Below are 24,628 nucleotides of genomic sequence, written 5' to 3'. Positions count from 1 at the left end.
GCTGTTAATAGGAGTATATGTTCAGAGCAAATAGAATCTGTACTATTGGCTTGCAATCCTCAAACTTGGCCCAAATAAACTCTCTACTTAGATTATTTTGGCCTCAGCTTCCTCCTTTCAGGTCAACAATAAAAATATTCCATATTTATGCTGTCCAATAAAGTAACCACTCGCCAAATATAACTATTTAACATGTGGCTACTATGAGTGGAAAATTGATTTTTTTATAATATCTAATTTTAATTAATTGGAATTTAAATTTAAATGACATAAGTGGCTAGTGGCGACTGTTGGGGCTCAGAAAATGATATCCCAAAACATATGCAGCTTTGGATTTCAGACTGCAAGCACCTGGGAAGCAGCCAATGCAGGGGTGGGCTTTCTCTGAAGTTCCTTTATCTGTCAAATGGAAGAAGGAAAGGAGAGGAGACATGAGGGGAAGAGAGAAGAGGGAAGGGGATGGTGAAGAGAGAAGGGGAGGGGAGGAAAGGAAAGGAAAAAGAAAAGGAAAGGAAGCATCTGTCATAAACCTACTCCCTATAATCTCATCAGACTGGAAAGATTAAATCAGAGGAAAGGAAAATGAAGGTCAACACACCACCTCTTATGTTGAGGATTGCTACCTGAGAGAATCTGCATATCAAGGCAGCCTTTGTTCTCCATGCATTTCCTCCCTCAACCTCCCACAACCTGTCACCACCTCAAACCCAGAGACTCCATGCCTTTACCTGTTTCTGTAGCTCAGAATACTATATTAACTTCAGCAATCTGGACTTTTTTGGAGTCTTATACTTTGTGGAACCCCAGTGAGTATGCATGCAATAAATTGGCATTTCTTTTCTCCTATTAATCTGTCTGGTGTCAAGTTTATTGCAGAGACTGAAATTATAGAATCTTCACAGGGTAGAAGCAAAGTTCCTTTTGCCCCTACGCTATTCTCAATAGTGAAACTCTAGAAGAGTGTATCTGTGTTTGACTTGAGAATTTTCTATTTGATCAGTCATACACAGAAATTGCATGTTGGTTTGTAGATACGTCTCTGATAAAAAGGATAAACTCAAAGGTTATGATTGTATTGCCCTGTGAGGCATTAAACATTTGTATGCCTCACCTGTGAATCTCATTTAAATATTATTTTTTATTCAAATGCCTGTAAACATCCAATTCCTCTAATGATATTAGACTAGTAATACTGGTCTGTTTCCCTCAATAACGACATAAGTAAATTTCTGATCCATGTTCATTCTAGATTTTTATTATAGTCATATTTCTAACTTTTGAGAATTGTACTTTGATACTTCCTTTCTTTAACTTAGAATGGATCTATGATTCATTGACTAAATAGAGTGACAAGGTTATGAACAGGCTCCAAAATATGGCACTTTAGCATATTGAAGGAATTTGAGAAATAGCAGGTGCAAGAAGGGTTCCCTCACTTTCCCTTTTCCCCTGAAGCAGGTCATAGAAACAACAGATGCTGGAAAAACTCTCTGACCTTCTCGAAACAACAGATGCTGGAAAAACTCTCTGACCTTCTCCTTCTCCCCTGGCATAGATCATAAGACCCTCATGTCAAAGGTGACCTCCCTACCTCCAGAGGAAAGGAACATCCTTATTTCCAAAGATGGTGAGAAACAGAGAAATCTGAACAAACAGGAGATACTAAATTTCCCCACTTACTATTCGTAGCTCTTAACCATGCCCTATCATATTCTCTCCAATACTTTCTACTCTTCATCAGACCTAGTATGAAGACACTCAGGCTCAGCCATCTCTTTGTGTCTTTATTTCCTTATGAACACTTCTGTGTCACTTAAAATTTATATTAAATAAATGTGTATGTTTTTCTCTTGGTAATTTGTCTTTTGTTAGTCTAATTGGCATGGTCTTAGCTGATAACTTAAAATGGGTAAAATTATATATTTTTTTCTTCCCCTATAAGAGTTTCCTTCTGCAATCTGAGCCTAAACATGCTCTATGCCTCAAAATACGTCCTCAGTAACATGCTGCTTAAGTGAATGATGTTCTCTCAACGGAAAGACTAACATAGATGTATGTGTCAGCATTATCATTTGTAATGGTATATTGTCAAAACAAGGTAGAGAAGGCAGCACCTTTGTGGGAATGTCTATCATTTCCTACAAGGATAAGTAGAAAGAAGATATTCAATTCATTGGATAAAGATTTTTGAGCTATTGATAATAGTTTTATTCCTAAATTACAGTCTTTAAAAAATTATAAATATTTAAATGTTTCTCAAACAACAAGAAGCTTTTTATATACTTTTTCCTCCAGCCAGGACTTTTTTTTAAAGCGTGAATTATTTATCTGTCTTGAGAAATCTGGAATGTATTCTTTGCTTTGTTTTTGAGTCTTTTTGTATTATCATATCAGCTAGAGCTCAGCACTCACTGCTTCAAATGTCATTTCAAATACCTTGGGTTCAGATAAAGTATGTGCCAGAGTCTATTCAATGACCCATCCCTCAAGCTGGGCATTCGATTGCTTTAGTCTATGCGATTGTAATTTCAGACAAAAGAGCTGTTTGACAGCATTCATACCTGCTTTCAACTCTTTATCATTTCAGAAAGATTTTCTGCTACTGAAACAATAGATATTGTTAACAACCATGCAAGTTTGAAGCATTGGGATCTCACTACAGAGCCTGATAATAAGCCAACCATTTAGTAATTGTGGGGAATTGGCTTTGTTTCTCATTTTATAGTTAAAGTGTCTGCTTTTAATTTAATTTGTATTAGAATTAGAGAGTTGAGGCAATTAGACAAAGAGTGCAAGCAAGTATGCCAATAAATAAATACATTAGATGGATGAATGGATCAATTTGATCAAATTTAATAAGGATTTAAAGGTTTTCCAAATTAAAGGAAGCTTTCTTCAACCAGCCCAGAAACTAGAATTTTTAAAAGTCTAAATTATATACCTGTCTTCAGAAATCAGAAAATGATTTGAATATTTTAGGAGCGAGGTGAATTTCCCAAAGTATTGAGCATTTTACCTTAATTTTCTGAAATATAATAAAGTTCTTAGGCAATGACTGAAAATAATCACAATAATTTTATGACATTACTAAAATATCTTAAATGTTAGTAAGTCCCTTGGTGCTTTACTGTTATTGAAACAAAAATTTAAATATTTTCCTCTTTCTATATTTTTTTAGTTGCTAATTGTTCTTTCTTCAAACGAAAGTCACCTGGATTTTGCTCTCATCGTTCCCTTGAAGTGGCTCTTATTTTGATTACTGAAAATTCCTTAATTTCCAAAAGTTACTGAGAACTTTTCTGCTCATAACATCTGAAAGTATTGACAACTCACCTTCTGAAATATAGATAACTCTAAATATCAACATTGGGAAATTAGAAGAATAAAGAAATAAAAATGCTTTGAAACTTGTAAAATATTATATAAATATAAGCAACTATGTTTTTAAAACTTGCAGTTTGTTAGGTTTAAAAACTTAAATTTGTACCCAGTAATAATTAATGAAAATGAAACATTCATAAAAGAGTTTAAAAAATGAATACTTATGGTGATAGTTCATAATTGGCTATAAAATGATACATCAGATTTTTTGTTATAAGGCAAGTAATTAATTACCAGAATCAGTGAATGCAGAAACTTAAAACCATTTTAAAGTCAAAAAATAACAGATGCTGGCAAGGTTGCAGAGTAAAGGGAACACTGTTGGTTGGACTGTAAATTAGTTCAACCATTGTGGAAAGCAGTATGGTGATTCCTTAAAAAGCTAAGAGCGGAACTACAGCTTAACCCAGCAATCCCATTACTGTGTATATACCCAGAACAATAGAAATCATTCTATCATAAAGAGACAAGGATATAAATGTTCAACGCAGCATTATTCACAATAGCAAAGACATGGAATCAACCTAAATGCCCATCAGTGACAGACTGGAAAAAGAAAATGTGGTGCATTCAGGCTGGGTGTGGTGGCTCATGCCAGTAATCCCAGCACTTTTGGAGGCTGGGGCGGGTGGATCACAAGGTCAGGAGTTTGAGACCAGCATGACCAACATGGTAAAACCCCATCTCTACTAAAATTACAAAGATTAGCTGTGTGCAGTAGCATGCCTCTGTAATCCCAGCTACTCAGGAGGCTGAGGCAGGAGAATCGCTTGAACTCAGGAGGTGGAGGCTGCAGTAAGCTGAGATCATGCCACTGCACTCCAGCCTGGGCAACAGAGCGAGACTCCACCTCAATAAAAACAATAACAGCAAAAAGAAAATGTGATGCATATATATGATAGAATACTATGCAGCCATAAGAAAGAATGAGATTACGTCTTTTGCAGGAAGATGACCGGAACTGCAAGTTATTAGCAAACTAACACAGGAACAGAAATCAAAATACTACATGTTCTCACTTATTAGTAGGAGCTAAATGATGAGAGAGAACTCATGAACACAAAGAAAGAATAAAAGACACTGGGATCTACTTGAGGATGGAGGGTGGGAGGAGAGAGAGGAGCAGAAAAGACAACTATTGGGTACTGGGCTTAATACCTGGGTGATGAAATAATCTGTACAACAAACCCCCATGACACAAGTTCACCTATGTAATAAACCTGTACTTGTACCCCTGAACCTAAAACAAAAGTTTAAAAAAATGCCACAAATCTTGCAAAAATAAATAAAAATAAAAAAACCCACAAAAGGAATTGCTTCATGTCTTTTTAATGTCATTATGAACCATTGTCTAACAAGGCCATCCAAGGATTAGTTCATTTTCCTGTGGAATATACCTTTGTTTGACTTACATTTCAAGCAAATATTGCTTAAGTCTCATTCTCTGTGGATTTAATTTATAGATTGATGCATTTAAAACACATTTTCTTCAACAGAGATGCAAATGATTTCCATCAGGTAAAAAAGATAACTGCAAAGTTTATGCTTTTATTGTCCAGTACAATATTGACTAGATTTATCAGTAACTTTACAGTCTTATATCAGTACTATTCCTTTAATTGATTGTAAGTATTTAAACTTCTTCCATTCTACTTTGAACCAGGTTTGGCATCCTGCTGGTTCTGTCATTAATGAGCTAAATTACTTCTTGACATATGCTCTCTATATATTTACATAAGTTAAGTTTTTAACTTATTGAAAATTATACACTGACAGTTGTCAGCACTTGATTCCTTCTTTATTTTTCACATGATTTTTTTAACCAATTAGAAATGCAAATTTAAATGTCTATAAGGATCAGAATGAGAATATAAATAGGCTAAATTTATTAATAAAGACTATGGCAAATCTAGATGATGGCCAGAAAGTATACACCTACCTAAAAAAGGAAACTTCAACTTCAGCACTTGTTTTGATCTAGAGATGCTTCATTGCTTCAAAGAACCACAAAACATGGATTTCTGCATTGCAGTTGAAATCTCTCAATTCTTCAATGTTATAAACTAATTTTTAAAAAATTTAAAGCATTTTATGTATCCAACTAAACCTATCTGCAGCTGTATTAAACCAAGGGCCACTAGTGTAATGATACCACAGCAAAGAAAACACAGTATATCACTTGGTTTAGCCTAGCCCTCTAATTAAACACATTTTTAAGAGGGTTACTAAAATCAATAAGAGTAATTGTCCTTATATTAAATAAACAAAATACCAAGCTTCCAAAGTGGTAAGGAGATTAAGATAAATATTAAAAATCCAAAAATAAAAATATTAAAAATACAAAAGTTACTGAAAACTTTTCTGCTCATAACATCTGAAAGTATTGACAACTCCCCTTCTGAAATATAGGCAACTCTAACTATCACCATTGGGAAATTAGAAGAATAAAGAAATAAAAATGTTTTGAAACTTATAAAGTATTATATAAATATAACTATGTTTTTAAAACTTGCAGTTTGTTAGATTTAAAAACTTAAATTTGTACCCAGTAATAATTAATGAAAATGAAACATTCAGAAAAGAGTTTAAAAAAGGAATACTTACGGTGATAACTCTTAATTGGCTATAAAATGATACATCAGATTTTTTGTGATAAGGCAAGTAATTAATTACCAGAATCAGTGAATGTAGAAACTTAAAACCATTTTAATGTCAAAAAATAACAGATGCTGGCAAGGTTGCAGAGTAAAGGGAACACTGTTGGTCAGTAGTGACATCCAGTAGATTTTCTAAAAATATTAGAGGGAACAAAAAGACTGCTCCTTAATTTATATCTTTGTGACTGCTTGTGATATGCATGTACTAGAGAATATTATAGTATTAGATAAAGCAATAGATTAATAAAATATGAAGTAGTTGTGATAATTTAAAGATATGCCCAGGCCGGGCACGGTGGTTCACGCCTGTAATCCCAGTACTTTGGGAGGCTGAGGCGGGTGGATCACGAGGTCAAGGGATCGAGACCATCCTGATCAACATGGTAGAACCTCATCTCTACTAAAAATACAAAAAATTAGCTGGGCACGGTGGCGCGTGCTTGTAATCCCAGCTACTCAGGAGGCCGAGGCAGGAGAATTGCCTGAACCCGGGAGGCCGAGGTTGTGGTGAGCCGAGATTGCGCCATTGCACTCCATCCTGGGTAATGAGAAAAACTCTGTCTCATAAATAAATAAATAAATAAATAAATAAAAATAAAAATAATATAAATAAATAAAAATATGCCCACAAATTCTTTGATACTCTTCCTTTTAAGAGATGAAGCTTAATTCTCCTGAAAGTGGGCTGTTCTTTGTGACTCCCTTCTACTGAACAGAATGTGGAAGAGATGATGGAGTGTGATTTCAGAGGGTAAGTCATACAAGGCATTGTAACCCATTGTGTTCTCTCTCTCTTTGGATGACTTACTCTGGTGGAAGCGAGCTGCCATGCTATGAGGGCACTCAAGTAGTCCTATGTGATCCATGTTGCAAGGAAATGAGGTTTCTTGCCAGCAGCCGCAAGAGTGACCCTGGGAGCCAGTCTTCTAGCTCCAGTTAAGCTGCCAGATGACTGAAGTCCTGGCTAACTCTTGACTGCAATCTCGTGAGAGTCTCTAACAGAACCATGTCACTAAGCCACTCCTGAATTTCTGATCCATAGAAACTGAAAGATAACAATCTTTGCTGTTTTTAAAGCCAGCAAACCTTGGGATAATCTTTCATGCAGCAAAGGAAAACTGGTAGTCAAATCCCTGCAAGTTTTAAAGATGAATTTTGTTGGCTTCCCAGCACTTAGCTATCATTTTCTGACCTACCTCTAAACTAGACTGCCTACATGAGTAACTGTTTTGGATTCCTGAAATTACCCATCATGTAGCTTTAATGCTGAAAACAGAGGCTAATCTATAAATGCTCATAAATGAACCCTGAGAAATTTAAAGACACACTTTCTTGAAAATGTCTTCTCTATTTTATCAGTGTCATTCTTTGCTAAAACTACTGCATCGGGGCACAACCAAGTCCTGGATCCCTTAGACTGTCCCATTCCCAAGAAGGGCAGCATCAGATAGGACTAGTGTTGTAAGGAAAATAAAACAGAAAAATGGCACAGAGTGACTGTTTAGGGAAGCCATCCTGAGAGGGATATCTGAACTGAGCCCTGACAGGAAGATGCTAGCCATATGGAATTTTGGTGGTAAGGCCTACTAAGCAGAAATGAGTTTGGAATCTTCTAAAAATGAGAAGCAGGAGTGAAAGGGGCTATTTTGTAGCTAACATGAAAATAAATGAGAAAAGATGAGGTAGCAATGACAGGCAGGGATATGTAAACTATGGTCAGGGGATGGATTTTATAATTACATTGTAAAGCCAAGAAATAGCTTTGTTTTCAATGTGATTTTTATTTTTATCATACAGTAAATGTGCATGATTTAAAAAGCCAAATACTACATCAAGGCTTATGATAAAAAACATATATATATATATATATATATATGTATGTATATATATATATAGCAGTGTCCACTCCACTCCTCTCTGTTCTCTTCCAATTGTTTTGGTTTTATCAATTGCATTTCCTTTCATAATTCTATATAATATGTTTCTATTAGTATTTTTAAAATGTAAAGCTTATATATAATCTAAAGACTTTCTGCCACATAAGGCTAGGAATTTATTCTTTACACACCTCCACACACACGCTTGTATAAACACATATATATTCAGACTTTCTCTCCCCTCATCCTCCCACAATCTCAATTTTTAGTTAAATTAATATTCAGTGTTTATAAAATTATGACTATATACATTTTTGTTGATAGGTGAGAAAGCAGTTTAATATTACTATACTTCCTTCCTTGAACAAGTTTTGGGTTATTTTTAGAGTTAGAGTTAACTACCTTGTGTCAGCTTTTCTTTTTCCTTGCATAATCCCACAAAAGAACTACAAAACTCCTACCCAAATGGAAAATCAGTATTCAGTTTTTTATTGTTGCTATTGTTTGCTTCTGAGATTCTTCCTGTTGCCTACCATCCCCTTGATCCAAACTGCAATAGCTTACTCCTTAGCCATAGTTTGGGGGCTCCCTTTTATTAGTCCTGAGACTTACTCCTTCTGAAATTAAATCCCCTGTTTTCCAGCAAAGTAGTTGATAGGATTTGGCTGTATCCCTACCCAAAGCTCACCTTGAATTGTTATAATCCCCACATGTCAATGGTGCGGCCAGGCAGAGATAACTGAATCATGAGGACAGTGTCCCCCACACTACCACTTATTCTCCTGGTAGTGAATAAGTCTCATGCGATCTGATGGATGTATAAATGGGAGTTACCCTGCATAAGCCTCTTGCCTGCTGTCATGTAAGACATTGCTTTGGCTCTCATTTGCCTTCTGCCATGATTGTGAGGCCTTCCCAGCTATGTGGAACTTTGAGTCAATTAAATTTCTTTCCTTTATAAATTATCCAGCCTCAGGTATATCTTTATTATCAGCAGAGATCAGACTAATACAGTACTGGATAAGAAATTTCCTGTCTGTTTGGGTTGTATTAGGGAACCTAGAGGCCTAGCTATTTTCAGAACAGGTTCTAAGCTAATCTTCTTATTCCCAGCCCCACTGGAAAACCCCACCTTCATTGGCATCTGAAGTCTCTAAATGTTTAGCCTTGCTGGGGTTCTTATGAGACTCTTACCTATGCTCACTTAGCAAAGCAGGGAAATATCAAATCTTATTCATTTATTATTCAATTGTCTGCTCCTTATTGTCCAAAATTGTCTCACATAATTTCTATTCACTCTTTCTTTTGATATTTTTGGGTTAATACATTCAAAAGCATTTTTGACTGTACTCAGAGTAGGCTTTCATAAGGAACATATATGATATAAACACTTACTACATCTGCAGTGTTTCATGGAATGTCACCAGGGACTGCTTCAAGCAGGGCAAAGAGATGTCTATTTAGCATTTTTAAAAGACCATTCTGAGGCCGGGTGCCATGACTCACGCCTGTAATCCCAACACTTTGGGAGGCTGAGGCTGGTGGATCACGAGGTCAAGAGATCGAGACCATCCTGGCCAACATGGTGAAACCCTACCAAAAAATATAAAAGTTAGCTGGGGGTGGTGGTGTGTACCTATAGTCCCAGCTACTCAGAAGGCTGAGGCAGGAGAATTGCTTGAACCCAGGGGGCGGAGATTACAGTGATCCAAGATTGCACCACTGCACTCCAGCCTAGCACCTGGCAACAGAGCAAGACTCTGACTCAAAAAAAAAAAAAAAAAAAAAAAAAAGATTCTGGTTGATGTATGGATCAAGGAGAAAAGTCTGAAAACAAGTGACTAGTTAGGAACATACTGTAATTTCCAGGAGAGAAATATGGTAACTTCAAAGAGTATGAAAGCAGTAGCCAAGTTATGTGATGGAATCTCACTACCTCTCTTTAGTCAATATCAAATATCTAATCGTTATTTAATGGGATATATTTAAGTTACCTTCCAGCTTTGGTGTAGGAGCCAGGAATAATGGCAGAATTTTTGAAGACACCCCAGAAAATCAGAAAAATTCCCAAAGCAGATTTGTTTCTATTCATATTTCTGTTCTTGTATATTATTAATATTTTAACATTTTTATCTCTACTCAAATATTGCCCTATAAGTCATGACGTTAAAGAAAAAGGTAAGATTATAAAGAAACCTATTCCATTTTCCTCAATTTATATATCTCTTTAATGGTTTAAGTGGGAAGTTAACATTTAGGTTTTTATACCACATTTCTTTGTAAGAACATTTGAAAATGCCTACTGAATAAGATAATTTAATTGCATTTATTTTTACCTTTACATGTCACCATAATCTTTATCAAGAAGCATGTACTCACTTTATCCTCGGATGGTATTAAGGAACTGAGTTGAACAAACAAAGGCTCTGTCAGCTTGGTACAGTAATTAAAATGGTATTATGGAAGTTCAATGAGCAGGCACATCCTAAATCAGAAAAGACTCTGTGGCACAGTACAGAGCCCTTCCTTCTTCCTTTAACTAATGAAAGACTCTCCATCTGGGCTCTGATCCTGTTTCTTAAATGGATAAAATGAATTCAAAATAAATATCTAGGACACTTCTGAATGCTAGTAGTCACAAAGCTCTACAGAGATTCTTTCCAGAAAAGGACAAGGCAAGTGCTCCTGGCATGTGACGGTAAGTCAACAGCAGCTATCAGGGCATGGTCTTGGATGTTCGTACAGTTTTTGTTTTGGGGAGCAGGCACAGATGACTGAGCTTTTGTACCTCCTTCCATTCACTTTTCTACCACTTCCCAATTCCTTCTTCTAGCACAGGCCAAAAGTCATTTTTTCCCCCTAGAGTAGATGCACAGAGGTGTCTTTTTCCCAGTGAGCACACTTTATATTCTTAATTGATCCACAAATCAAATGGATTCATCCATTCCATTTTTATCTGTCCCTAATTCACCCCATATTCAATCTATCAATAAACCTTAAAGCCTCATCTTGAAACTATCCCGTTCTTTCCATATCTGCTGTTACTCTCCTTGTTTAGGCACTATCTTCTCTTTTCTGGATGGCTATAATAGTTTCTTAACTGCTCTACTTCCTTTCTAGACCCTATCTAACATTCCTCACAGAGAACTCTCTGAGTTCTCTGAGTTCTCTGTGAGGAATGTTAGATGATTGTAAAACATAAATTATACCAAGACACCATAGAAGAAATCAGTGCTTCTTGTGATCAGGGTTCTGTTCCAGTAGATTCCAGTGAAGAAAAATCTTATGCTGATAGACTGTTATGATTTACCATCCCACACAAATGCCTGCAGAGGTACTTCATAAATATCTTTACGAATATCTCAGCTTACTATACTTTAGCTCAATTTTATGTTAAAATACTTTAGAGTATTTCTCTTATAGCATTTTACCAAGAAGGCCATTCAGGAATCGAGGCTCAGTGGGCTTTCATTTGTGTTATTGTTTCTTCTACATAGTTTTAGTCAACAACAGGTTTTACTCTAAATCTTCAGTCTACATTTTTATTTTCCAAAGTATCGCTCCTTTCCTTAAAAATCTCCAATGGATTTCCACCACACTCAGCAGAGAATTTAAAGGCTTTAATATAAACTACAAGGCTTCTAAACTCTGTTCTCATATTGTCCTTGCTCACTCTATTGCAGTCATGCTTCTCTCTGCTTTTCTCTGAACCCGCAGAGAAAGCTCCTTAAGACATTTATGCTTGATCTTCAAGACAAAATAATATCTGATACGGTCATGGCTTGTGCTCTCTCTTCATTCAAGTATCTGCTCACATACCAGTTTTTTCAGAAAGGACTCCATCGACCAACAGATATTAAGAAGGCCACCCATCCCTCCCATATGTACACACACACACACACAATGATGCATCACCATCAGTGTATACTATTGCCCTAATTTTATTGTCTTTGTAGTTTTCATAACTGAGAAGTTAACTAGTGACTTATTAGTGCTCTATGTCCCCACATTGGAATGTAAGGCCCATATGAGCAAAGGTCCTATATGTGTAATTCACTGCTTTATTTCCCAAACTCAGAACTGTGTTTAGCCCATAGTAAGTGTTTGGTGAATATTTGAAAATATATACTGTTATTTTCACAATAGCCTTTGCTCCAAAACTCCCTGCCTAAAATCTGTGTTCTCACCTCCTCAGTCAGTTTAAGCAGCATCTGAAGTCATAGATTTTTCATTTCTTAATCTGCTGCAATATTTTCCTTGCTTTTACCATGAGCCCAAATTTAATAAGTCACTTTACCTAAGAAATAAGTATAGTAGAAGGACGTATATTATATAATGTAGATGTGTAATGTTATGAAAGGACAATTAGGCACACAGCAAATTTACAAGAATGAGTACTCAGGGTGAGTAACAATAGTATGAGGGATGATAACACCGTATCATGGTGTGAAGTAATAGGGACAACTGGTGAGTCTGAATGAATAAAAAGGGATAAGAAAGCAAAGATCAAAATAATATCTTGACAAAATGTCATACTGAGGATGAAATACTACTGGACAGCATCCACTTATGCATTAAAACTACCACATACTGATTTCTACGGCCTTGCTGCATGCGATTATCTGGAGTGTTATCTGGAGTGCTCTCTTATCTACCCCAAACCAAGAAGTATTTTCTGACACAGAGTCATGGAATTTTACGGCTCTCGTTCTTGTCCTCTAAGAAAGAATTTACTGACACCTTGTCCACAGTTTTATTTGAGACTACCAATTACGTTGAGAATTTCTGTTTGCATATATTAGATTACTTTAGATTATCTTTTGATTCGTGTTCCTGAAAACACATATTTGAAGTTATTATTATATTTATATACTTATTACATGTTTATTATACAAATAAAATATTGTATCTTTGATTTTTTAAATTATTCATATTTGTCATATCTCTTAATCTAACCAAGTTGTAGACTCAAAATCTAAAACACAACAAATAGAACATAGAAATGATATATGTCTCCCCAAAATACTAGTTCCAATACACATTTAGAAAAGAAGATTCTAGACTGAATAATTTTAGTGGACTGATTCTGTAAATAAAAGGTTCAGTTAGATCAATGTTATCAGTTGCATTCAGTCTGTTAAAAGAAACCTCAACCAAGAAATTCAGTGATCAAATATGTGTGAGATGCTTCTTCAGTCATGTTTGCATTGACAAACTTTTTTTTTTCAATTTTTAAGTTCAGTGGTGCATGTGTAGGATGTGCAGGTTTGTTACATACATAAACACATGCCATGGTGGTTTGCTGAACAGATCATTCCATCACCCAGCATCCATTAGCAATTATTCCTGATGCTCTCCCCCAAGCACACTCATGACAGGCCTCAATGTGTTGTTACCCCCAAACTCGTGTCCATATATACTCATCATTCAGCTCCCATTTGTGAGAATTCCCACTCTATTCATGTTACTGCAAAGGATATGAGTGTGTGTGTGTGTGTGTGTGTGTGTGTGTGTGTGGCTGCATAGTTTTATCTGTTATATATGTACCACATTTTCTTTTTCCAGTCTACCATTGATGAGCTTTAAGGTTGATCTCATGTCTTTGCTATTGTGAATAGTTCTGCAATTAACATACATGTGCATGTATCTTTATGGTCGAATGATTTATATTCCTCTGGGTATATGCCCAGTAATGGAATTGCTGGGTCAAATGGTAGTTCTGCTTTTACTTCTTTGAGGAATTGCCACACTGCTTTTCACAATGGTTGAACTAATTTATACTCCCACCAACAGGATATAAATGCTTTCTTTTCTCTATCACCTTGCCAGCATATATTATATTTTTACTTTTTATTAATAGCCATTCTGACTGATGTGAGATGATTTCTCACTGTCGTTTTGATTTGCATTTCTCTACTGGTCAGTAATGTTAAGCTCTTTTCATATGTTTGTTGGCCACATATACATCTTCTTTGAGAAATGTCTGTTCATGTTCTTTGTCCACTTTTTAATGGGGTTGAACAAACATTTAAGATATTAAACTTATTGATTTGTCAAAATTAATTACATAATGGTAATAAAATGGCACAAGTTCTTGGAGACATAGATTACAAAATCAATAAGTGACTTTGATTGTCTTTTTTCTGCATATATCAAGTTCCACAATCAAAACTGACTACCAAATGCCTTGTTTAATTTGTTTGACATGGGTGGTAACTATTTCTAGGAATAACAATGAAGCATCCTGAAAGTTGTCAGAGCATCTGTGACTTGCAGAATGACATGAGAGAAATTCAGATGTGGGATGGTTCTGCGATGACCAGTTTATGGTCCTCCACTTCAGATATTTCATTTCCAAAGGGAGCTTAGGACTAGTCCAAATAGAAATTGGGGTGTTATTTTCCTGGGGTTTTGCCCTATAGCACTTCAGATGTGTATCTCAAGAAATAAATGTACTTATATGTTTGAGATAAGGAAAGGAGAACTATAAAATATGAACTCATTGAAATTTATACATAATAAATAACTGCCAACAGTACGTTCTGAAAGTAATTCATATTTGTAAGAATTTAAGTGATGACAGTTTGAGAGGCTGAGGTGGGTGAATCACAAGGTCAGGAGTTTGGAACCAGCCTGACCAAGATGATGAAACCCCATCTCTACTAAAAATACAAAAATTAGCCAGGTGCAGTGGCCAGCACCTGTAATCCCAGCTACTCAAGAGGCTAAGCAGGAGAATTGCTTGAACCCAGGAGGCGGAGGTTGCAGTGACCCAAGATTGTGCCACTGTACTCGATTGTGCCACTGTACTCGGGCCTGGGAGACAGAGCAAGACTCTGTTTCAAAAAATAAATAAATAAAGAGAATTTAAGAGATATATATATAAGGCATATACATTACATAATAGTTCAATGCCTATCTTAGGTATAATCTTAGACTGAAAAATACTTATTTTTAAAACATTGGTTATGGTATGGTAATATCACTTGATCTCTGACCAAGACAAAATAACAAAATAGCAATATTATTAAACTTAAAGTAGTGTTCCCTGTAAAAGTTCCAACAATAAGCTCTAATAAAGTTAAGTGTTTGTTATATATCTGATTAGAATAACCTTCCATTACTTTTTAACTTTATATAATGATTAAAATTAAGTGTCACATTCAATATGACTTTAAAAAAAGAAAAGAATTGATTACCTGTATAATTTGAGAGGAAAAAACTTGAGATGATTGAACTTGAGTTTATCAGAATAATTATCTTGACTCTCCATGTAATTCTGTGTGACTATCATCCCATGGACATAGGATGGATAACAATGAGAGTCCCAAAGCAGAAGCTTGCACTAACCACATATAATGGGGTAGAACATTAAGAAAATTATTTGCATATTTATACATTAAACTAATTTGGCCTGTATTATCTGTATTTTATCAACAATTTTTTTTCACAAATTATGTAAGTATGTGATATAATTCCCCATAGCATGTTGCATGAGTAATTGCAAACTTAATATACTTGTTTTAGTCCAAAATCTTTGTGGAGAGAACTAGGATAGTTCTAATTTACTCAATTATATATTCTTGCAAATAAAATACTCACAGCTGTAAGACAGAGTAAAACTTACATCTGATACAGAGAAAAAGCTAAAGAAAAGCCTTCTTTTATAAATGTCCTTTTAAAAAATTTAACTGGAGGTAGTTTCTGTTCAGAAATTTGGAGACAACTAAATATCTCCTTTTGAGATAACAAAAGACAAACAAGAAAAAGATCATTTATTTTAAAAATCTGCATTTGTATGTCAGTAGAATTCAATGATGCCATCTTTCTTCCTGCCAGATGTGACCCTTTCTTTGATAGCCGTGAAAGAAGATGAAATACTTGAAGAGTTTCTGAAATCACTTTAGAGGAGCAGACAATAGACTGGGCCTAATGAGGCACCCTGGAGAAAATATGGGTGTCTTTTCTTTAAGTGAATTGATGATGCCAAGGAAAGATAAGAAATTGTCAAAACCGTACTGTGACATAACTGTGAATAAAAACAATGTGAAGAGGTGAGCTATTTACACACACACACCAGGAAGCCAGATCACCAAGAAAACTATTTTTAAGTTTCCCAAAAGAGGACAAAACATAGAAATAACTGTTTCCTATGCTGATTTTACTGTCCTCATAAGAACCTAGGGTAAGAAATTTCTATTAAGAAAGAATTGATACCATTTCTTAGACAAAGGAAACCAAAAACAATTGTAGCGGGTACCCTGGATTGGCTCTTTCAACCTCATTCTATCCTCTGTCCATCTGAGGTAATTGGGAAAGCGTAGAACTATCTTTTCCACACAAACTTGAAACTGAGGTTCTGCATGCTAATCAAAGTGCATTTGGAAATTTACAAGCAGAAATGAGAATAAGGCTATCTCCCTGCCAATTTTAACTTTTTCAATTGGCAAGCATGATTGCTGGTAATAAGACATTTACTTGGAGTTGAGTTTCAGAGTCCATCATGCAGCTTCCTGGGTGATGAGAAGTAGTATGTGTCACAACAGTAATGGCATGGCTTCATCACATGCCTTTCTAATTCCTGGATTGCAGCTGTGGTTATACAATTTCAACTTTCCAGAGTATTCAGATTCAACTGAAGCATAGTGGGCTCTTGATTTCAGCACAATTCTGGTAAAGGCCTCAGAAATAGGAGTTCCTAAATTTTATGTTGTTCTGGGTGTCACTTCCAAAGGCACATTCTAGAGTTCTCTCCTTTATCTCATTTAGTAGTTTACAAAACATGCTATATTAAAGCGCTTCCTGATTTCAGTAGTGAGGTTTCTGTTCCCTGAACACAACCTAGACTGATATATTGATGTCAGAAAAATTATTCTCTCAGACACAATGAGTATTCTATAAAGATAAATTAGAGACTTTATCGTAATTTTTATTTTATCTACCTCTCACAACTCCAAACAAATTATCCATATATTTTCAAACAATGTAAAATAACAAACTAAGTTTTAAGGCCAAGTGAGGTATTTCATATGATAATGAATTATTCTCACTAGTTCATATAAGCTGAAATATTCTATCAAGTCACAAAGGAATTCTACAAAGGTTTCTTTGTTGCTGTTATTGTTGATTTCAGTAAGCAAATGGTTATTTACCAACAACATAAAAATTTTATTTCTTTTTTTTTTAATTTTAAATAGAAGTTTCTTTGGTTATGGAAATAATATTTTGTGTGTGTGAAGCATCTAAGACTTACAACTAACATTCTCTAGCACATTTGGGGAGCATGTTTTAAAACATTTATTTAAAGGTTAGAAAATTAGATTTATAGTTGGACAGTAGTATATAGGGCTTTCTCTACCATTCAGTTCTAGAAATATAATGGCTTGCTTTTTTGAGGAAAACTAAATTGAATAATTATATTTTATATATATATATAGATAGATAGATTTTTCTTAAATAATATCTTTAAAAAGGGAGATAAAAAATGTGTAGGTTAATCTTCTCATTAAAATAATAAAAGTTGCCAGGAGACTTTCTGGAACTTTATCAAGTATTGTCATTAAGATGATAGAGGCTTACAAAATATTTTAAGCAAAGACTAAAAGCTTTGTACCTAAGTTTTGTAACCACAGATTCAAAACCTAATGATTAGATTTGCAATTTGAGGAAGTCTCTTTGTGTTGTTCACCAAAGGATTATCAGATTTTGAGGTATTATTTCATGCTTATCAGACTCTCAAGTGACTAATATATCAAACAGAATGTCAATTTGTTAATTTACCACTACTGATTGGATATTTCAGTGACATCGTTAACCAACAGAAACTATCCTAACAAGTTCCTTCCTAGTATTATGGTATCTGAGAAACAAAATCTGAAAGAGTTTTGAAGAGCAGAATCAAAGCAAAGGGAATTGCATTGCCTGAGGTTTCGCTCTATTACTGAGAGTTCTTAGCAGGGCTACACTACAAAATCCTCCCTTGACAACTGGAATACCTGTGAATATGTTTCCAACAACACATACATATTTTAAACCTAAACCGACATTTCAGAAATATTTTTAAAACACTTCATCATCTATATCACCAGTTTATTATTTGACATTGCACTTCCAGCATCAAGAGGTGCTGTCACCATACCTTATATAATGAATGGAACGTTTGTTAAATACAATTAAATTGGAAGTTACTTGACACCAGCTACATTTCTAAGTTGGTTCTCGAGTATACCCCGTGCTTAACCACAAATTATCTTTTAGGTTAGGCCCTTTCCTGGAATGAATTTCACATATGTCCAAATCTTTATTGCATATTTATTGTCTCTAAGCTCCAATTCTGAGAGTCTCTGGTTTTGTCACTGTAACTTCAGGGCATACGGTATTTCGATCTTCTAACCCTCTAAAAGTAGAGAGTCCCTGGGAAGAAACAGCTAAAAAATCCTATTGTTAAATTGAGGATCTCTTTTTTAAAAACCTTAAAAATCCCATAACCATTATTTATTATAAAGGTGAAAACTGATCCTTGTGACAGTCTTATTGATAGGTTTTCCGGCAGCACAAATACTAAACCCTATAAACCTTTTGAATTCACTGAGACAGGGATCAGCTATCAGCAATATCTGGTCATGTCTTTTATCTTCCTGAAAGCTTTATCCATGTTTTTCTGGAATGGGACACCAGCGATTTGGAAATGGACTGATGGACAGCATAAAACTGCACCTCATGGCCACCAGCCTTCATACAGACATGGTATCTATACCCACAAACTGCTCCTGGCCCAGAAGCAGAACAGGTTCCAGTTCCTTGTGTTGCAGCATACATGGCTCAATTATCTCTGGGGCCACCCATTCACCTTGATGAGACTATTGCAGCATTTGCAGTGTCAACGGCTATGGCCATCTTTTAGCATCAAAAGACATGCATGGAGGGCAACAGGCCATTGGACCACTTTGCTACTGGCTTAGAGAAGTCTCCCCACCACATTCAGAAAAGCTAGATTAAGGTTTTATATCTCCTTGCACATGCAGCCCTTATAGGTTTAGCCACAGATGCAGTAAATTATTAAAAAGGGATGGGAGAATCCAATCTGAAGGCCTTCTCCCCGAGACCTTTAAAACAATATTCTCAAAATAATAACATAAAACACCAAATATTTGGGATACTAATATGTATTAGATACACACATTCATATCACATCCTTTGAAACAAGCACCTACACAAAAACACATTCACAGACAGCACTACACTATCAATAAAGTGTTTAGTATTCAAAATAAGAAAATCTAGAGCTGCTATTGTTTGGCTCTGTGTCCCCACCCAAATCTCTCCTTGAATTGTAGTTCCCATTATCCTCACCTGTCATGGGAGGGACCTAGTGGGAGGTAGTTGAATCATGGGGGCATTTAGCCTCATGCTGTTCTCATAAGAGTGAGTGAGTTCTCCTGAGATCTGATGGTTTTATAAAGGGCTTTTCCGTGTTTTGCTGGGCACTTCTCCTTGCTGCTGCCATGTGAAGAAGGATGTATTTGCTTCCCCTTCTGCTGTGATTTCAGGTTTCCAGAGGCCTCCCCAGCATGCTGAGCTGTTTGTCAACTAAATCTCTTTCCTTTATAAATTACCCAGTCTCAGTATGTTTTTATTAACAGTGTGAGAACAGATTGATACAAGAGGTAAACAATGTTAACTAGGTATTTTATGGAGGGAATTCTCACAATTTTCAACATGCTAATAGCATTATAATATGCAATAAGATTATATAACATGGAAAATGTCATAAACTCATTTGCCCATGAAATCATTCTTCCAAAAATGCCTTTCAGAAATGGTGCCCCACGGAACATAAGAAAATGGCAGTATAAAATGATGAAGGTGAATCTATTGTAAGTGGTTAAGAGGAAGGAAAAGGAAAAAGAGAAAGTAAGGGAAGAGACAAATATTGCCCTCAAACACACAGACACAGATACCGACAGAGGGAGGTACGCCATAAATTATAAGGAAAGCAAGCAGAAGGGAACTGAAGGGGAAAGTATGTTTAGATCTGAGATTATAGCAATTACGTGAATAAGTGTTTTGTTTTAAAGTGAGTTATGGGAAGTCACATAGCTAGTTAATGACAGAATTAGAACCACATCAATTCACTCCCAGATACTGTGGTAGGGGAAATACAAAGCCCAATTTAAAAATAAATGTTTAAGTCACAAAGTGTTACAGCCTGAACATAAAAGAAAATAAGAATTTTAATCAAAAACTGAAATTCTGCATGCCAGTTTTATGGCCTATTGCTTGCTGTCTTTAGTTTTAATAAGTTCCCAATATCCCCGAGTCTTATAAACACCTCTACAAGATTAAAAACTGTGGAGGTCAGGAAATAGAAGGAAAAAAAAAATGCCCATGTTACTTGACAAAAATCCATTAGGAAAGTCCAAAATAAAAATTTAAAATGACAATAATAATAAAGAGAAAAAAATATGTCAAATAAGCATTACATCAGAAATTATCTTATTAGGCTACTTGCCACAAAAGTAACAATTTCTCTGTTTTTCTCTGTTCTTTTTCCTGTCTATCTCTACTTCCTTTTTTCTTTTCATAAAGACAAAATCTATCATCAGAAACATCAGTTTCAGTGATTAAAACTTATGAGTTTCAAATATATTTCATGATTTATTTGGGCATCATACCCTCCAATGATTGGTAGATAAAATGAACCTGATAAATTTCATGTTGTACCCGATATATGGCACAGTGGTGGTATCATTAAGAAATTCCTACTTAAAGTATTAAAAGCCATTAATGAAACAAGCAAACGTAATTCCAGACAAAAAATACCAACTTTGAGAATAATGATTTAAAAGTTCGATATGGCATCAAGCACAATTGGAAAGGAGTATGTTTGTGTTCTAGTGTAAAATCTATTTTAGCAAATGCAAAGAATAAATGAACACAGGCAATACAATCCTAGTGCATCTCTAATTTCTGTTTTGGCAAGTTTCAAACTTGTTGACAAATTACAAAAAAAATAGGAATAGTCTTTGCAGCCTAACAGCTGAACCAACAATAAAGACAAATTTATAGCACAGCAGAGTGCTAATAGGTTTTAGTTTTTTTCATTTGTCCTTTTAAAATATTTATTTATTTACTTGTTTTTTGAGAGGCAGTCTCGCTCTGTCACCCAGCCTAGAGTACCTTGGTGCAATCTCAGCTCACTGTAACTCTGCCTCCCGGGTTCAAGTGAGTCTCCTGCCTCAGCCCTCCTGAGCATCTGGGATTACAGGCACCCACCACATTTGGCTAATTTTTGTAATTTTAGTAGAGATGGGGTTTCAGCATGTTGGCCAGGCTGTTCTCAAACACCTGACCTTAGGTGATTTGCTCGCTTTAGCCTCCCAAAGTGCTATAACATTACAGTCATGAGCCCCCACGTCCCACACATTTTTCCTTTTTTAAAAAATCTAAGCATTCAGGAAGGCTTTTTATGGCTAGGTACAGATCATAAATCATAATGAGTTACTTCAAAATGAAGTCATCTAATGTTAATGTAAAAATTAAGAAGTAATTTAATGCTAATACCTGCAACATTAAGTGTATGTTATTAGGAAGGAAATTCTGAAAATTATCTGGAATTGTGTTCTCAGATCAACATCTTTGCTAATTGTAACTGTCCTTTCTTGACTCTCCTGGATGGCCTGATCTCCTCACTAAAAATATCCAGTTTCTGCCAGGAATGCATTGTATTAATTATCTTTACACCCACATGCACACAAACACAGGACTATGACTCAAAAAAAGCCATTTTTATGTTTCTATATAAATGTGCTAAATAGAAGACGAGAAGCTTTTAAGAAGTATAAAGAGTTTAATAAAACATGTATTTGCTTATAAAATGGCAATTAATTACAAAAGTAAAGTATCTCTGGGAATAAAGAGTTGTTATATCCTCATCGAAGAAGTACTTAAAATTCTTCACAGAGTTTCTTAGGGAATAATATAAAATCAGTTACTGCAGCCAACATTCTTGTGTAAAATTTACTTTTCCCCAAGATACAGTGATCAAAAAGTCTGGATCCTAAACAGCAAAAACAAAACAAAACACTAATAACTCACATTTGGTGAGGAGGACGTAGGTGATGCAGGTCAAAAAGAAAACATGGTTATCTAGGTATACGCAAGGAATGGATTCCAAGACCTACCCCAAAGCCAAAATACCAAACTCTGAGGAAGGTCAAGTCTCTTAAATAAAATGGTGTAGCACATGAAGTCATCACTTAATGTCATTGATTGGCCCTTGGAAACTACAACTTTAAGCCAAGTATTGATGTATAATGAAAGCATTTTTACCATAGGCTAATTGGTATAAACAAGAGTTAAGTTCCTACGGCATATTTCTGGTCACAGAAACATTACCAAACTTCTAAATACAGACCCAAAAGACATTTTTTTCTTTTTTCTTTTTGAAATAATCTTACGTTGTCTTCCAACCTGGAGTGCAGTGGTGCAATCATGGCTCACTTCAGCCTCAACTTCCCCTGCTCCAGCAGTCGTCCCACCTCAGCCTCCTGAGCAGCTAAGACTACAGTTGACATCATCAGCTAATTTATTATTATTATTAGTAGTATTACTTATTTTGTAGAGATGAGGTCTGCTATGTTGCCCAGGCTGATTTTGAATCCCTGGGCTGATGTGATTTTTCTTGCCTCGCCTCCCACAGTGCTGGATTTACAGGCATGAGCCACCATGCCCAGCCAAAATACATCTAATGTTAAACACGGAAATAAATATGAGCTATACATACATTTAATAAAGATTAATAAAAACAAGTAGGATAATTATTTATCAAAGTAAGATAATTATTCAGGTTCTGGTGGCAGTTGGAACCTATCCCAGCAGCTCAGGGCATCAGTCAGGAACCAGCCTTGGATAGGCCACCATTTCCTCACTAAGTGTACTCACACACACACCCTAACAGGCACGTTCAGACCATTTAGACACACCTCTTAACTAATGACACAGCTTTGGGACGTGGGAAGAAACCAGAGTCCATCGAGAAAACTCACACAGACATAAGAGAATGTACAAACTCCACACACAGTGGTCTCAGCCTGGATTCAATTTATTTTTCTCATCAACACGATAATGAAGCAATGTTGAATGATACCACATTATTGGAGGACCTGCTGTGTTTACATATAACCTATGCACATCCTCCTGTATATTTTAAGTCATCACTAGATTATTTATAATACCAAATACAATTTAAATACTACATAAATAGTTACTAGACTATATTGGTCTTTACTTGCATTACTGCTTTTTTCCTACGTAGTTTTGATGCATGGTTGGCTTAACCCATGGTTGTTTTATTTGAGGATGTAGAACACAAGGATGCTGAAGACTGACTGTTTTCCTTCTTACAAAATCTCATTAATTTACAAGATGAAGGATGGTCATCATCATGACTTCAATTCTCCTCAACTAGGAGGTGATCAACTCTTAAACATTTTCTAACAGAATGATGGAACCAGAACTAATAAATTATTTAATGTAGTTTATCTCTAGTGAAGAATGAAAAGCATAAATTTCTAGGTTTGAAGTAGCTGACAGAGTTTCTCAGTGGTTGAGAGATACCACAGACACCCAACCCTGTCCTTTAACTGTTACTCTAAAAGGCATCAGTTTTAATAATAATCAAATATATCATATTGGGATGGAAAATGTATCTCCTAATGCACACAGCATTTTACGCACTAAAGACCTATATATAAAATAGCAGAGCTTCCTTCACTGGAAAATGTCTACTGAGACTAAGTAAAATAAATAGTTAAAAGTTTGTACCATTTTGATTGATCCCTGTATTAAAATTAAGTGACCCCTATTTTAAATGCCTTGGCTCTAATCCTGTTTAATTATAACTGCATTGGTATGGGTAGGAAGGCAGGGGAGACTCAAAAAAAGATTTGCATTAAGCTGTTCGTACGTTCATTGAGGTTAGGCCCCAAAACAAATTTATAGGTGCATAGTCTGGGAAATTTGAGACCAAGCCTGAATAAAAGCCAGTAGTCACTAAGCAGACCCAGTGTCTCAGAAACACTGAAATTAGTACTTGAGCTTTATCCAGACAGAGATCATATCTTAGTTATGATGCAGACAAGTTTTCTGAATATCTATGGTCATGATCTGGCATGGTCCCTCAGCCACTCTCCTTCGTTTATGCTAACTTTATTCTAAAAACAGATAGGGACTTTGCTAAAATTTGATATACAGCTTATATAGTTTGAATATATATTTCCACCAAATCTCATCTTAAATTGTAATTCCTGGTGTTGGAGGTGGGGCCTGGTGGGAGATGTTTGGGTCATAGGGGTAGATTCCTCATGGCTTTGTGCTGTCCTCACAATAGTGAGTCAGTTCTCTTGAGATCTGATTATTTAAAAGTGTGTGGCACCTCTCCCCATTCTCTGGCTCTAGCTTTACCATATGAGACACCTGCTCTTCCTTGACCTATGGCCATGTTTGTAAGCTTCCTGAGGCTTCTGCAGAAGCAAATGCTGGCATCATGCTTTCTGTACAGCCTGCAGAACCATGAGCAAATTAAACCTCTTTTCTTTATACATTACTGAATCTTCAGTATTTCTTTGTAGGAATGCAAGCCCAGCCTAATACAGAAAATTGGTACAGAGGAGTGGGGTCTTGCTATAAAGATACAAGAAAACGTAAAAGCGT

General features: G+C 35.6%; 1 protein-coding gene across 4 annotated transcripts in view; it reads right to left on the bottom strand.

The window, feature by feature from the left end:
- Positions 1-24,628, bottom strand: part of LRP1B (LDL receptor related protein 1B) — a 1,884,038-nt gene that overhangs the window by 947,596 nt on the left and 911,814 nt on the right. The window lies entirely within an intron of this gene.

Source organism: Saimiri boliviensis, chromosome 5 (genome assembly GCF_048565385.1).
Source record: "Saimiri boliviensis isolate mSaiBol1 chromosome 5, mSaiBol1.pri, whole genome shotgun sequence".
In the NCBI taxonomy this organism is placed as follows: domain Eukaryota; kingdom Metazoa; phylum Chordata; class Mammalia; order Primates; family Cebidae; genus Saimiri; species Saimiri boliviensis.
Note: the sequence above shows the minus strand (reverse complement) of the source record. Positions and strands in the feature narration are given on the sequence as shown.